General features: G+C 38.1%; 1 long non-coding RNA gene across 6 annotated transcripts; it reads right to left on the minus strand.

Annotated features, from left to right (window-relative positions):
• Positions 1-2,410: 2,410 nt before the first annotated feature.
• LOC137574161 (uncharacterized) lies at positions 2,411-4,006 on the minus strand. 6 transcript variants are annotated; one of them, XR_011031952.1, is made up of 6 exons: positions 3,832-4,006; positions 3,455-3,761; positions 3,171-3,390; positions 2,905-3,110; positions 2,659-2,834; positions 2,411-2,598 (listed from the first exon to the last, which is right to left on the minus strand). It is a non-coding gene; the product is annotated as an uncharacterized lncRNA (long non-coding RNA). The 6 variants fall into 6 exon arrangements; XR_011031951.1 differs by having other exon boundaries at positions 3,455-3,770; XR_011031950.1 differs by having other exon boundaries at positions 3,455-3,770; positions 3,827-4,006.
• Positions 4,007-11,650: the final 7,644 nt, after the last annotated feature.

Consider the following 11,650-nt stretch of genomic DNA (forward strand, 5'->3'; position numbering starts at 1 on the left):
ACAGCTTCAAGCTGGAACCCGTACATTAGCCAATCCTGAACGCACATTCGCTTCATTCACAGCCGGAGACACACATAACTCAAGTCAAGTGCTCTCCCCGCTCTGGCTTGCAATGCGGTGGGGCGGTGTGATGTCGAGTGGGTTAGGGTGGGGTGTGTTAGTGGTTGATGTCTCTATTGGTGCATGGACTAAAATATATAAGAAGCTGATCACAATTTGCCTTGACCAAAGACGCATAACGTGTAGAATGGCAATGTACTGAAAGCCTAGTGTAGAAGAGTGGGTACGGCGAGCCAGGGGGGCATAGCCTAGGAGGAGTGTTTGGGCAGCAAATTATGGCAGTGATACCAATCATCCAGATAACTCTACACTTGGATAATATAGAAGATGAAAATGCATACACCAAAGATTGAATGCATTTTTAAATTGATTCAAACATACTTAAATCTGTTATCTAGGCAATCTAATTTTTCCAAAATTTTAAAGTACTTCATTTAAGTAAATGTTTTTCTGTTAAGCTGAAGTGAGTGTGAAAAATGTTACTACAATTATTAAGCCTTAAATCCTTTAATTGGAAACGGATGACAGCAGTTGAAGAAGGATCAATAAAACCAAAGAGAATCATAGATTCGGAAGCAAATCAGACCAATTGCACACATTATGAACAATTTGGAATTTTCAAAATCAATCAACCAACTGTTGGGCCCTTGATTGACTGCCAAATCGACTAACTGACTGACTGGCTGGCTGGCTGACTGAATGAATGAATGAGTAGGAACCAACACGTAGACAAAGAGACAGAGACACAGGAAGGAAATATAGCAGCTCACACACAAAATATGTTCTGCACCTCTGACTGACTTTTGTGGCCTTTGCGTGTTTACAGATTTCCACTTGCTGGCATCTTTTTGGAAATTTCTCAACCATTTTCTCGAGCATTTCTCTAAAAGACAAAAAAAAAAAAAAAAAAAAAAAAACGACCTCAACTTTTGTGACAGCAATTAAACGTCTCAGTCAGCCGGTTCCTAGACATGGGCCGCCTATTCATTTTGATGATTTTCTTACCCCCCAAAAACTAAAAAAGAAACCAAATATTTGTCGCTCTCTCAAGTTGGTTGCCCTCTACACAACACACATACAAACACACACACACACACACATAAAAACATAGAGAGTTCACACACCAAAAGACACACCGAAAAAAAAAACATTTCGTGACCCAAACAAATTATTAATTATTAATTGGGGAAAATATGCTATAATTGTAGCGGTCGCTTCTTCGTCTGACTGACTGACTGACAAAGACCGAAAATTAAATGAAATTAGCCAAAAGAAGGGCCCCCAGAGATAATTTCACTTTGCATGTGACGAATTCCATCATCTATTCCCTACAATACAACAACTCTAGGACTTCCTAGTGGTTGTAGGTGATTGCGTGAGTTCGGTGCTCTCAAATGCCAAGACAGCTGGAACTCAAATGACTGCAAAGCTGCAAATGGCCATAATTGCTTAGTGCTAAATGCATTAACCGAAAGAATTGAATGACCACAAAAATGAACAAGTCCAAAATGATGAACTCGATGCAAATTAAGGACACTTTGTTCCCACCCCCCGTCCAAAACACAATTGGGATCTTCTTCTGTCAGTTGGGTTTACGCTTTTTCTGGGCCGTGTGTTCCTTTTTTTTTTTTTTATTTTTTTGGGACGAACAGATTTAACACTTTCCAGCGGCGTTCGAGTCATCGATAATTTTGATTTATGTGGGTAAATCATGAAGGGAACGGAAAAAGATTTACGACAGATCAGCGGCAGATTTATTACTTTCTGATAGGAATGAGCCAGAGCAAGCGGCCAAGTGAGAGTGAGTAGAGTAGCGCAAAAGGATGCTGGGTTACCTTGGGTTAATGCCTGCCGCCGCGTATTTAAGTTATTCTAATTTGCCTGCCCTTGCCTTGGGCCTCTGTTCTCCATCTGGTTGTGAAGTCTGAGCTGGGAGTCTGCCCATGCCTGCCTGCCTGCCTGCCGGTTGTTCAATCTGTCTCTCTGTTTGTCCGTCTGTCTGTGTGTGTTTTGCGGCTGTTTCTCATATGGCCAAAAAGGTGTCATCAGCATCGTCATCTCTCAAAGCGATGTCTTCTCTCGCGCTCTCTCTCTTTCACACATTCTCAGGCTGTTGCAAAATGTCCCCATTGTCATCTCCATTTGCCTGGTTAAGTCGCTTTTGGTTGAGATAAGAATCTGGTTTGTCGCCATTGCAACATCAACTTAGTCACACAGTTCTACATCTCAATTAGGTACTAAGTATTCAATTTACATATCCATGTATCCATGAGCGTATGAATTGAATTATCAGATGCAGTCCTTGGAACTATGACTCTTGCACAATTCGTATTTCGTCTTTCAAATAAACTATGTTCTAAATAACCATTGATTTATTTCTTAAATAACTTTCAAACATTTCAATTCATTAACAAATTTCCAACTAATTAACAATATAGCCAAAAGCTCTGACAGCTAATGAATAAACATTTTGACCCAAAATTAATTAAGAATCTATGAGGTTAAATAGTTCTTCTAGAGCAGCGGCCTTTGGAAATCCTGGAATAAAGACATATGTATTGAAAACTCGCAATGGTCTAACAGTAAACCTCTTCCTACCTAGGAAAAATCATGAAAATACCTCGATGAATGGATTGGTACTATGAATACCCATAGCATCTTTAATATTCCGTAAAGGATCCATGTATACCGTCGATTTAAACACCAAATTATGGACTGGTATCGATTGAAGATGGTATGAAATGATTCGAGATTTGTAAAGCAACTCGGACACGCTGGATTTTTGCATATTTAGAAAGTAATTTGTTAATCACTGCTTAGTTAAGTATAATTGGTAATACTTACGACCAAAGATAGAAAATACTCTACTTAACAATTCAGATTATGTCTTGAAGAAAAGATTGTCAAGAACAAAGAATAAACATTGACCCAATATTAATTAAGAATCTATGAGGTTATGTAATTTACATTATTCAAACTTCTCGATTTTAAATGCTTCTTTATACAATGAACTATAAATAGTTCTTCTAGAGCAGCGGCCTTTGGAAATCCTGGAATAAAGAAATATGTATTGAAAACTCGCAATCTTCTAACAGTAAACCTGTTCCTACCTAGGAAAAATCATGAAAATACCTCTATTAATGGATTGGTACTATGAATACCCATAGCATCTTTAATATTCCGTAAAGGATCCTTGTATAACGTCGATTTATACACCAAATTAAGGACTTGTATCGTTTGTAGATGGTATGAAAATACTCTACATAAAGCCATCAATTGTTACTACCGTTGGTGTGAACTATTTAAAGCGGTAGCACCTTTTGTCGTCAACTAGTTGGGAATCACAGGATCATCAGTTAGACAAATGTGACGCTGGTAAATGAAAGATACTTACAAATACTGCACATTTAATTTTGGAACTTAGAATTTAGAAAAACTGGGAATTCTTTTCGACTGGGGTCAATGATATGTGTAATAGACTACCCTTAATATTGTTGTTTTTGGGCGGAGGGCAACTCCTCCCACGCCCTCAACGCTTTATACACAAAATCACGGTCTATGGAATCTACTGGGTGTGTACGCTTGTATTCTTTAATAAATCGAAAAAAATCTTTTCATGGTCGTATGGTGTCCTGCATCCATAAGATTCTTGTACTTCTTTCTCCAATTCCGTTCCATTGTCAACTAAATATTGTTGTTTCCTGGAAACACTAGATTCCTAAAATTTGATTCTTGACTTTTTATTTTTTGATTTACTTTTGCTTACTGAACTTTTTGTGTTGTTTTCGTGTGGATGTATAACTTATGAATGAAATATAAATCTTTCAAAGGTTAGGCGAGCGGAAAACTAGTAAGGAATGGAGCACTAGATTCCTAAAATTTGATTCTTGACTTTTTATTTTTGGATTTTACTTTTGGTTACTGAACTTTTTGTGTTGTTTTCGTGTGGATGTATAACGTATGACTGAAATATAAATCTCTCAAAGGTTATTCGTAAGGAAAACCAGCAATGAATGGAGTACTAGATTCCTTAAATTTGATTATTGACTTTTTATAAAATTTTTTTTTTGTGCTCGTATATTCAATGTAATTTTTTATTTCTTCATTTGTAACCACATAAACTTTCTTACAATCTTTATCCTAATCTTTTCGTCTTTATAAACTCATTTGGTAAACATTAAAGGGAGAGAATTAATTAGCATTGATTTTGTAGTACCCAGAAATTTCTCCAGTGACCTGGTATTGTCTAGTTTACCTGTGTGCAATCTCTCTCTATATAGGAAAAGTATATTGTAACGCTAGAGTAATTACTGCCACCGGCATTACCTACACTATCTTGTTGGCAGTTCCAATTTTTTTTTTTTTTTTAGCTGTGATGATGATGATGACGATGGTGGTAGGTGGGTTGGGGTTTGAGTTGGTGTTGGTGATGGTGATGGGAGCTGCAAACTATAGAAACGAAACTGCAATCGTGATTCGTAGCTGGGCTTCAAAAGGCAATTATAACGGTGCAGCGTGGTAATTACCTGTGAATGGCATTTGCATAATAACACAATGCATTGCGGATGGTTTACTATATATGTATGTACCTATGTATGGAGAGAGAAAGGACAGAAGAGCCGAGGAGAGGATAAAGAGACAGGGGGGGGAATAGTGGGTGAGACCAGAGTTTGCTTGCTTTTTTTTTACCATCTAGTTTGCTAGTTTTGCTCTGCAAGCTGAGTTCACGCCGACGACGTTTGGCGTTCGCGTTTCTAAAGGCAACTCGAGCAAAAACAATTGCAATTACTAGGTAGCAGATGGGATGGAGGATGGGTGGGTGGGTGTGCGATGGTATGGGTTGGGTACCAACACCAACACCGCTCAATGGATGACCCAAGCTGGGGTGTAAGTGTTGGCTTGCCACGCTCTGACGGCTTTTGGTCGCCATTTTGTGGTGCCTTTTGCCTTGTTCCTAGTGCCAATTGCGCTTCGTTACATACAAATACACACAGACATGGGAAAAGTCATTCCCTCGACTACCTCCGCCTACACTTAAACACTGTGAGTGCTGTGGGTAGTGCTTTGGTGAGTTGGCTGGCTGGCTGACTGGCAGTCGACAACAATGTTAATCGCTCCTATGGTTTGCTCAAGATTCGGGTGACTAAAGACGTTTCAGCTACGTCCATTTATATGCAAATTGCGGTACTTATCGCCATTTTGTTTTTCATGTTTTTTTTTTTTTATTCCTTCTCTCTCATTCACACACATACACATGGTAACTTTGCTCTTGTTTTTCTGTGGCTTTTTTTTGTGTTTTTCTTTGAGTAGCGCTTTTTGTGCAACTTCTAATTGCAGCAGCCACCCGTCACCGTCACCGTCACCGTCGCCGTCATCGTCAGCGCCGCGGCGGCGGCAATAGAGAAACTTTAACTGGAAATGAAAGCGTACTTAGTAGTAGTTGGTAAGAGCAACAACAGCGGGAATGGGCTTGGGTGCACTGAATTTAATTAACCCTATAACGGTTGGCCAGCTTTCGATCGTTCCTACTTTGAATTTGTATTTAAATTTGAATTTGTGAATTATACGTTGCGGTCACTTGGCACAATTGCACGAAGTTCGAGATTTGCCTCCAACCCAAGAGATCCGACCTAGGCCAAAATACACACCAATGTGCAGCGTTAAACAATACTTTGATCCCCCATTTAAAAGTTAGAAATACATGAAATATTTGTATTTGCAAAGGTTCATCTTAAATTGGCCTGTAATGTAAAACAAAAAAACACGTTCCGCCAGTCAAAACAAATTCTCCACTTTTAAATATTTCAATAAAATGCTTTGAACCAAGTTGATTTCTTTCTTTTTGTTTCATCAACTATGTGGTTATATTTGTAAACAAATTTGACAAGTGAAAATTGCAATGGAAATGCTATGTACTTAAGTTTAATCAACATTTTTTTCATCCAGTTTATCAATTCTCCTAAAAGTTGTTTTTCCCAGTGATGAACTTTTGAAATATCTATATACTTCTCTTTCGCCTATTGCATTTCATCTGTTTTTATTTCAAAAACAAGTAAATATGTTAAAGATATTATAAATTATTTTGAATTATTTTCAAACCCAACTCAATTCAATTACTATGTCGTTTTGCAATTGGATATCAATTTTACATATTTGTTGAAGAAATTCTTTCGAAGACAAAAGCACGAGAAGATGTTAATAGAGAAGAGAGAATGTACATATGTATATTTTGAATTTTAATACATTGTTTGAAATTCAATTATGCATAATGCTTTTGTTACTCACCGTATTTTACGATTAGTTGTTATATTATTTAATTAGAAAAAGATCGTAATAAATATAACAGTAAATGAAAGATAAATTTTTAATGTGCAAGAGTTAAATTCAATTAATGAAAAATATCGTTAAATGGACTATAACTCTTCGATGCAATGACTCATGGAGTAAATATTTATGATTACAGATAATTTCTCGATAGTTTTTGAACTTTGAACTGTTTGCCTTTGTCTAGATCCTTTGAACTGCTGCAGTTTCAATGTATGTATAATGACGACACCTTTTTGTTTGAGTCTTCATACTGTTTCAGCATGTTTTTGAATTTCTTTTCAGGTGAGACTTGCAGATTGCCGGTGAGCCAGGAGGAGGACATGAGGAGTGGCAGCAGCGGCTTTTGTTATCCAAATGCAAAACTATTTAGCCATTGCATGTTGTTAATAATTTTGAAAAATCAGATTTCCGCAAGTTTGACGCAGACACGAAAGGTAGCCATAGCTGGAGGAGTTTTTTGTATTATTTTTTTTTTCTCCTCCATGACGTGTCCGTGTCTTGATTGCGGTTTTTGCTTTTGCTGGTGCTGCTGCTGCGCCCTTAAGAGCGGCAACGTCAGCGTCAACAGCAGCAGCAAGTTTTGAGTCGGGAATCGGGTTCCTGACAATTGTTGCGCAATTACACAGAAGACCTATGGGCACGCAACTTTTCGACGGTTTTGCGGCTAAGAGAGTGTGTGAGTGAGTGAGAGAGAAAGAGAGTGAGATTGACTCGGGCTCAGTCTTCTGAATATCAGAAAAGTCAAAACCGACGCTTAAACTCGCATCAAGCCGCTGCTGCTGCAGTAGTTGCAGTTGCTGCTGTTGTCCTCAACTTCGTCCTCAATCACGCCATGCACATGAACTACTTTTCTGTCCGTCTTCGTCTTGGTTTGTCTCCTTGTACCTCCCTCCTCTTGGATTTGCCTTGGTTGCCTGCTGCCTGCCTGCCTGCCTGCCCGGTTTCGTTCTGTTTCTGTGGCAAAATCAATGTTGACGCAAATACATGTATGTAGAATCATTTTGCCGACACAGTGGTAGGACTTATTTCTTTCGCTACCGAATTTAATTGGATTTTCTCCCTGACTTAAGGGCTTTAACTGCTGTGGTATGTGGAAATCATTTCTGAGACTCCACTCCAGACACGCAAACCAACCAATGCCAATGCCTGCCTGACTGACTGACTGCCTGCCTGCCTGCTGCTTGCCGCTGCAGAAATTTTAGCTCATAGCAATATATTGGGAAGCTGGAGAGCTGGGATAAGAACAAGGATATGGGCAAGGGACATAGTGAGTCAGAGAGAGAGAGAGAGAGAGAGAGGAGCAGAGAGAGACAGCTAAGTAAAAACTCTCTTAATTTAGCCATGGCGAGAAGTTAATCATTACATTTCGGCAGTTGCCGGTAGCTAAATAGGGGGATCATCTGCATGACATACAACAGAAACAGCAGAAGCATCAGGAAGAGGCGAAGGCGGAGTAGGAGTAGGAATCGAAGTCGTAAGAGTTGGAGTGAAAGGAGATGGAGTCAAACGAGGCTCAGAAGTGCGTGCTGATGAAGATGAAAATTAAACACCCGATTTTGCTACTTCCTTCAGCAAAAGTCAAACCGAAATGCAGTCTTTCAGATTGTCTCAACCCAAAAATAGGTTGAGTATTATGTTAAAGTGTTCACAAACATTTCTCAGTCAAAAGATCAAAGCAAACGCATTGTTTAAAGTTTCTTCACACCGTACAATAAAGTGTTATCAGTAAACTGATTAGAATTATTGAATACTTACATATTATAAATAAATATTATCATTAAAAACAAAAATTAAAAAATAATTCAAGCAATAACTTATATTTTTTGTGTAAAAGCCGCCCGAAACCAATCTAACAAAGAATGTTGATGTCATTCTATTCGCGCCCTAGGGTATGCTTTACCAAAGCATTTTTCATTCATTTAGTTGGTTGTAAGTCGCAACTAGTTTTAACATTCAACTTACAAAACAACCATTGCAATTCTTGAGTTCTTTAGCAATGTTTGCTGACCTCGAGCCTCGGAACATTTTAAAGTAATCGAAATCTAGTTGAGAATTACATAAATTTAGCAAATTTTAAAATCATTTGTTGGTTCAAAGATTACAATATCTTTAGTATTCTAGAGTACTTTTGGTAAGTTGTTGATTTCTACGATTTTTATATATTTAAATTGGTTGCTGTCGTTTTTTCGTTATTTTATTTTTTTTGTAGATTGAAATAGTGTGAAGAAGAAGCAGAGTAAATTAGTTCCATCTCTGGCATCATGGCAAGTTAATTGTAATAACTTCTAATTGCCTTTGGCATCACGAAACAAATCGATTTGTTTTGTCTTTCATGTGGAGGCTGCTATACTGTGTATGCAATATATACACGTAAGTAAATATGTAAATTGTAAATAGAAAAATACATATAACAAAAGAAAAAGAGCAAAGAAGAAGAAGAAGTAAAAACAGCGACCCTTTGATAATTCCGAACAAGCGCTAAGCATTTCCGACCAACAAAAACACAAAACTTGAACCTATTTCCGCTAACTCTAAGCAAAAAAACGAAAACTTTAACAATGACAAAAACAAAAAAAGAAGAAAAATGAAAATAAAATAGAAGCACACACACATACACCGACATAGAATGAACAGTATGTGTGATTGTCTATGCCGAATTTGAGGATACTCTACTCCTTGGTCTTTGTCTTTGTTCTTGCTGTTTACCAATTGAGCAAGACTGCATATACATATAATGTCCTACACCCCGTTGCCGTTGGTCTCTCCCAGTCTGATCTAACGAAATCAGCATATGCATATGCCTACATGTGGGTAAACAGCACCGCGTCCGTAACGCCACAGCAATAATAAAAAAAAAAAAAAAAAAACCAAAAGGGGCCGCCCTATGGGCATTTCTTGTCTACTTTGGAGTCGACTCAGAGCCAAAGCCAGACCCGGGCCAGGCCAAAACAAACAGCAAAAACAGGAAGCGTGGCTAGCACAAATATGCATGGGTCTGGGCTTGGTTTTTTTTCGGCTCAAACTCCCCCATTTGCATGTAGATACTAGATCTTTATCTGGCTATGAACTTTTGGTCAGTCAGAAATAATGGCGGCCAGCCATAATTAAGGCAACCAGCCCCGAAAACAAAAAAAAAACCCCATCCCCATACACTGAAAAATGAATGTGAATGTGAGGGAGACACACACACACACATACACACACAGAGAGAGAAAACACAATTAGAACTAAGCATAATTAGTCGATGGCAGTGTGATATGGGTTTAATTAAGCTTATAATTAAACTAATCAATCATAGAATAAAAAAAAAAACAAACCGGATGATATAAATCGCCAAAATAGTTGGCAAATCTTCTAGAATAGATTTCGATAGTTAATTTTAGTTATCAACCACAGAGGGCCGGGCTTAACTACAATCGTGCCGAAGCTCTTATGCCCTACAGGTAGAAGACTATAGGTATATAATATAGTCTTCTGATATCAAACAATAACTTTTTTTAACCAAATATACTTTTCGGATTGATTTTCTTCTTATGTAAGCTTTATAATTTAGTTTTCCGATCTTGATTGAATTTCGCCCAGTTATAAATAGCAGCAAACGGACATTAACTTGTATAATCCTTTGAAAAGTCATTAAGTTTTTGGTTTAATGCTAAATTCTAAATCGTACGTTTATGTAAGACCTATATAGGTACTTAATATGATCTTGGTCAAATTTGTCACTATTAGACAATGTTTTTGTGCTAAAGCTTTTTTCCATCCGATCGCTGATGTGGATTTTACATTATAAAGAGGAATAAAACTGAAATTATAGAGCTTTAGCCATAGATTGGTTAAAGGATATGCCAATTTTAGCTCTTTGAACTCTTAAAGTTATTTCCCGAAACATATATACAATTTATATTCCAGCATGCTTTCTTTTAAATGAAATGTAATATACTCTCTTTGCAGGGGGTATAAAAATAGTGTGGATTGTGGGTCTTTCTTAACAAAAAGTCTTAATAGTAGTTTTTTTCGAGTGGCGCAAATGGCGGTTTTCCCATTGGTCCGTTCAGTGTTGGCCTACGCTATGAGACGCTTGAGTGCGTCCCGCCCATTTGGTTGCACACACACCACCAATATGCACACCACCAACGCAAACTCACACTCAAACACACACACACACACAAAAAGAGAGAACGAGTGAGCTACAACGACGGCGAATTGGCGATTCGCCAGACGCTCATTTGTTTCACTCAACTCTGCACTCACTCAATTTCCCCCATTTGAGTAAAGACAATTTCATCTCGATTATGTAAGTTGGTACCCGCACCTTACCCCCTCTCTCCCTTTACCCAGCACTTATTACATGACTTTTGTCTATATTTTATCTACAAATTAATAGAAACTGTATAAATGTTTACGAAAAAAAGCAAAAACAAACTATGTATGTATAGACAAAAGTTAATACCGCGACGGCAATTTTAAGCGTTTAACCAAAGGTAACCATTTGGCTTCTCTTTATTGCTAATTAGAGAGCATATTATTGGTGTTTAAAATTAATTGATTTTCCCTTTATTTTTTTCTTTTTCTAATTAGTATTTAGCTTATGTAGTAACGCCATCTCCGCCCACCATTCACCAGTACAGTCCTCCTAGACGTGTACCTTGTAAATTTAATGTGGTCACAATTGTTTTTCAACAGACACTTTCGCAGCGGTCAGCTCCCGGACTCTCGCACTGTCGGACTCTCGTCACTAGAGACAGCTGAGCTGCCAAAACAAAGCCGAGCTTCCGTTACAACAACCAAAAACTTGCGTTCTAGTCACGCACCATGTTTTCCTTTTACACATTTGATGTTTAGTTACATTTTCCACCAGCTACCAGGGAAATAAATCAATTAGGAGGAGATGACTCTCTACCCCTTACCCTGCCCCCAGAGTGTAGAGTGCTTCTGATCCTTCTCTGCCCTTCTTTACTCTTTTCTCCCTGCTGGCTCTTGTACACTCAACTCAATGTCGGGCCATGTAACTAGCTGCATCTCTGTCACTCCCATTTGCAAAGTTGACACGTTGTGCGCAGGCTTCTGTAAGCTCTCCCTCCCGGTATGGGACTTCGGTTAATCGGTTACTATTACTGGCCAGAGATTTCCCTCTTACCCATCAAGGAAAAAAAAAATAAGAAGAAAGAAAACGTTTTTTGCGCCATTGTTGATGGGTGGACGAACTAATGCGTTTTTTTTTTCTCTTCTTCTTCATTTGAAGATGTCGGAGAAAAAAAGAGTT

The sequence above is a fragment of the Drosophila tropicalis genome, unplaced genomic scaffold (genome assembly GCF_018151085.1).
Source record: "Drosophila tropicalis isolate 14030-0801.00 unplaced genomic scaffold, ASM1815108v1 contig_443, whole genome shotgun sequence".
NCBI lineage: Eukaryota > Metazoa > Arthropoda > Insecta > Diptera > Drosophilidae > Drosophila > Drosophila tropicalis.